This window comes from Gossypium arboreum, chromosome 3, assembly GCF_025698485.1.
Source record: "Gossypium arboreum isolate Shixiya-1 chromosome 3, ASM2569848v2, whole genome shotgun sequence".
Lineage (NCBI taxonomy): Eukaryota > Viridiplantae > Streptophyta > Magnoliopsida > Malvales > Malvaceae > Gossypium > Gossypium arboreum.
This window is the reverse complement of record NC_069072.1, coordinates 100,356,297-100,361,850: the sequence shown is the minus strand read 5'-3', so window position 1 is coordinate 100,361,850 and position 5,554 is coordinate 100,356,297.

The following is a 5,554-nucleotide window of genomic DNA, read 5'->3' as shown; positions in this document are numbered from 1 at the left end:
GAAGAATTTTGAAATAGTCATTGTTTGCTTTAGTAACAGATGCTGCCAGCAGCAGTGAGGTGAGATGGAAAAATCACAAAAAATAGTAGAAGTAGAATTAAATAGTGAATAAATTATGAAATTTAACCTTGATGAATCTATTTTCATATGGACAAAACGAAACGACCATATGAGCCGTATTTTAATAGATATTCGAGATTTCGTGAGACAGGGCCAGAACGGTTTCTGGATCCTCTATTTCGAATTTTAAAATTTACCATAAATTATCCAGAAACAATTAGGAGTCATGCCTTATGTGCATAGATTCCCCTTTGAGTCTAGCTTCATTACAAACAAACGGCATGAGCATTGGAGCTCTGTACGAGATGATATCCTGGTCGTAATGCGCAAAGGTCAGTGTAGTCGAACTCTGAAATAGGAGTGACTTTAACTAATAAAATGTACCAATTGGACTGACCAAAAATTCTAGAAATAAATTCAGGGATGGATATATGAGTCTAGTTTCAGGGAAAATTTACGGAACTTATTTTCAAGTCCTGGAACTCGAGATATGATTTTTAAGGTGATAGTGACGCAGTTAGCTAGCCTGCCTGGAACTGAAATCAATTATTGTCAAGAGATATAAGGAAGTAAGCCCGTAACACCACGTGATCAAATCCGTGACGGTCACGGGTTTGGGGTGTTACATTTTATTGGTATCGAGCTATGGTTTAGTCGGTTCTAGGACTACCATAGCGTGTGAGTCTAGCTATACATGCCCAAAATGTTAGTGCTTAGAAATGTGATGACTTCGACGGTTGAAGTTTTTGTTTTGATTTGCAAATGGAACTCGGGGTAGAGAGACCCTTGGCGGCTGACATTGAAAGTGTAGTGGCTGTTCTGCGCAAGGAACACCGCTGTTGAGCCTCGATCATCCGCTGAATAATCAAGTGAAGGCGAAACAAGCCTTCTTCACCATGATGAATGAGTGGGTCGCTCAATATGCCCGAACCAATCCTTGTCCAACCATTCCTCGAATTTAAATACTCCACCCAAGAGCCCATAATGCCTCCGATTCGATCCTGTGAGGTGAGTAAACCACCGTGGACTTGATTAGGAAGCGTGGGGTCGAGGAGTTCAAGGCCATAGTTCTTGATGATGCCGAAAAGGTGAGTTACGCTCGATAACACCATTAGAGTGTTAGATGAACTGCCATGCACACCGATGAATGTCTTAAGTGTGCTATATCCTTGTTGCGAGACTCGACTTACTATTGGTGGAGGACTTTAATTTCCATAGTCCCAAATGAACGAGTTACTTGGGATTTCTTTCAATCCAATTTCAAAGAAATACATTAGTCAACGGTTCATCGATCAGAAGCGTAAGGAATTCTTGGAACTCAAGCAAGGCCGGATGACCGTATCTAAATACGAACATGAGTTCGTAAGACTTAGTCGGTATGCTCGGGAGTGTGTGGCTGGTGAGGTTGCTATGTGCAAGAGATTAGAAGAAGGCTAAATTTGAAGCTAGAGATTTTCGTAAAAGATCGACGGGTAAAGCTCCATTCTCGGCTGTAAAGAGGTTCAGGGAGGACACCAGTAAGTCGAGGACGACTGCGGGAATTTCCATTAGAGCCCGACCATTGACGGACTCCCGAGCTACTTCGGTAGCTAGTGTGGGCAATAATCATCAAGAGAGACCTGAATGCCCCCAATGTGGAAGACGACACCTAGGTGAATGTTGGGGTAAGTCTGTTAATAGGGCCTGTTATGGATGCGGTTCGAAGGACCACCTCATTAGAGATTACACTGAGCTAGATGAGAGGAATAAGGCGCAAGGTGCAATACCTAGTGGAACGACAATGGAGGTAGGCCCCGAGAATCTCTGGAGGTAGGAGTGGTAATCGAGAGGAGCCTCTAATACGGTGTCCGATCTGAGACCCGTGCTCTGCTAGAGCATATGCCATCCGCATACGAGAGGAGGCATCCTCCCCGACGTCATCACTGGTACTTTTACTCTCTTTGATACTTGTGTGATTGCATTGATTGACCCGGCTCTACTCATTCATATGTATGTGAAATCTTAGCATCCAAGAAGACTCTACCGTTGAGTCTCTCAATTAAATAATTCAGTGTCAAACCCTTTGGGTCAATACGTACTAGTTAATAAAGTGTGCAAGAGATGCCCCTAATAATTTGAGAATCACTTTTCCTACCGATCGATGCTTCTACCATTTGATGAATTCGATGTTATTCTTGGTATGGATTGGTATTGTACATGATGCGATGGTGGACGCAAAGGAAAACCATTGATTTGAGGAGTGCAAATAACGAGGTAGTCCGAGTCGAGTCTCTTGATTTAAAAGGAGTGCCGTGATAATATCTTTTATGACTGCTCGGAGATATGTGAAAAAGGGGTGTGAAACATACCTTGCGTATGTGTTTGAAAGTAAAGAGATGGAAAAGAAACTCGAATCGGTACCAGTGGTTTGTGAGTATTCAGATGTTTTTCCTGAGGAGTTACCGGGATTGCCACCGGTTCGAGAAGTGGAATTCGGCATCGAAGTTGTATCGGGTACTACGCCGATCTCAATAGCCCCGTATCGTATGGCATTAACGGAGTTAAAGGAATTGAAGGTTCAATTGCAAGAATTGACGGATAGAGGTTTCGCTCGATCGAGTTTTTCTCCATGGGGCGCACCAGTATTGTTTGTGAAAAAGAAGGACGGAACCATGAGGTTGTGCATCGACTATCGTCGACTCAATAAAGTGACGATAAAGAATAAATATCCGTTGCCACGAATTGACGATTTGTTTGATCAATTAAAGGGAGCCTCAGTGTTTTCAAAGATAGATTTGAGATCGGGGTACTATCAGTTGAGGGTCCGAGAATCGGACATACCCAAAACTCTTTTAGAACGAGGTACGGTCACTACGAATTCTTGGTGATGCCGTTTGGGCTCACTAATGCCCTACGCGGTGTTTATGGATTTAATGAATAGAATTTTAGGCCATACTTGGATCGGTTAAGTAGTTGTATTTATCGATGACATTTTGGTCTATTCGAGAGATGAAACTGAACATGCTGAACACCTGAGGCTAGTGTTGCAAATCTTACGAGATAAGTAGTTATACGTAAAGTTCAGTAAATGTGAATTTTGGTTGAAAGAAGTTAGCTTTTTGGGGCACGTGGTGTCCGCATCGGGTGTCAGGGTGGACCCGAACAAAATTTCGGCCATAGTCGATTGGAAACCACCAAGGAATGTTACCGAAGTTAGGAGCTTTTTGGGGCTTGCCGGATACTATTGACGATTTGTGAAAGGTTTTTTGGTGATAGCTGCACCGATGACAAAATACTTCAAAAAGATGTTAAGTTCGAGTGGTCGGAACGCTGTCAAGAAAGTTTCGATCGACTAAAGACCCGTTTAACCGAGGCCCCAATACTAGTACAGCCGGAGTCCGGTAAAGAGTTTGTCATATACAGTGACGCATCCTTGCTTGGGTTAGGTTGTGTGTTGATACAAGAAGGTCGAGTTGTGGCTTACGCGTCGAGACAACTAAAGCCGCATGAGAGAAACTATCCGACCCATGACCTTGAACTAGCAGCCATAGTGTTCGCCTTGAAGATATGGCGGCATTACTTGTTTGGGGAAAGGTGTCACATTTATTGGACCACAAGAGTCTAAAATATTTGATGACTCGGAGAGATTTAAACCTGCGACAAAGACGTTGGCTTGAGTTGTTGAAAGACTATGAACTCATCATTGATTATCACCGGAAAGGCCAACGTGGTGGCCGATGCCTTAAGTCGCAAGGCACCGCTTTGCTTTGAGAGCGATGGATGCTCATCTATCCGTTTCACCCGATGAGGTGCTAGTAGTCGAATTAGAGACCAAACCGTTATTGATTCATCAAGTACTCGAATCTCGGAAGGTCAACGCCGAATTGGTCGCTAAGCGAGCGAATGTGTTTCGAATGAGGAATCGAATTTGATTGAGCGACCATGATTGCTTGGCGTTCAAGGGTCGATTATGTATTCCAAGGAATTGAACTTGTTTCGATGATTTTGAACAAGGCTCACGATGAGTCGAATGTCAATCCACCCGGGTAGTACTAAAATGTACAATGACCAAAACGTCGGTTTTGGTGGCATGGTATGAAACGAGACATCTCGACTTTGTTTGAGATGTTTAATATGTCAACAAGTGAAAGCGAGCATCCAGTGCCATCGGGATTACTTGACCGATCACGATACCCGAGTGGAAATGGGATCGAGTCACCATGGACTTTGTATCCGAACGCCTTTGTCGACAAGTAAGAAGGATGCGATCTGGGTCATTTTGATAGATGACCAAGTCTGCTCATTTTATTCTGTCCGCACGGATTTTTCGCTGATAAATTGGCGAATTATCGTCTCCCAAATTGTTCGATTGCATGGGGTACCTATTTCTATAGTGTCGGATAGAGACCCAAGATTTACATCGCGATTTTGGAAGAAATTGCAAGAGGCTTTGGGTACCAAACGCATTTTAGCACTTTTCATCCCCAAACCGATGGTCAATCCGAACGGATAATTCAAATACTCGAGGATATGTTGAGATGTTGCATCCTTGAGTTTAGTGGGTCATGGGAATGGTATTTACCTTTGATTGAATTCGCCTACAATAATAGTTTTCAATCGAGTATTAAGATGGCGCCTTACGAGGCTTTATACGGTCGTAAATGCCGTACCCTATTATTCTGGACTGAACTTAGTGAAAGTAAAATCTTTGGGGTTGATTTGATTAAGGATGCCGAGCGAGAAAAAGTTCGAGTAATTCGTGAAAGTTTGAAAGTCGCCCGGATCGCCAAAAGTCGTATCGGATTTGAAAAGAAAAGACATTGAATATCAGGTTGGGGACAAGGTATTTCTCAAAGTTTCACCCTGGAAGAAGGTGCTTAGATTTGGTCGTAAGGGCAAATTGGGTCCGAGTTTCATCGGGCCGTATGAAGTATCCGAACGAGTTGGACCAGTCGCATACCGATTAATCCTGCCCCCTGAGCTCGAAAAGATTCACAACGTTTTTCATGTCTCGATGCTTCGACGATATAGGTCTGACCCGACACACGTAATCACTCCATCTGAGGTCGAGGTTCAGCCTAATTTGAGTTATGAAGAAGAGCCAGTTCGCATTCTGATGCGCGAAGTAAAAGAGTTGCGCAATAAGAAAATTCCATTAGTGAAGGTGTTGTGGCGTAAGCACGGAATTGAAGAAGCCACTTGGGAACTTGAGGACTCTATGAAAGAGCAATACCCGAGCCTATTTACCGGTAAGATTTTTGGGACGAAAATTTCTTAAGTGGGGGAGAGTTGTGACAGCCCCAAATTGACCCTAGTCGGGAAGTGGTTTCGGGACCACAAACCGAGTCATAAAACAATTAAATATTGGATTCGTGTTTATTATATGTGTATATAGGCATGTGTGGAAATTTCGTGTTTGAATTTTGAAAATTTTAAGTGAATTTTGCTAAATAGGACTTGTGTGAAAACTTAGAAATGTGATAGGCAAATGTTGAAGTGGCCTATTGATGCATAC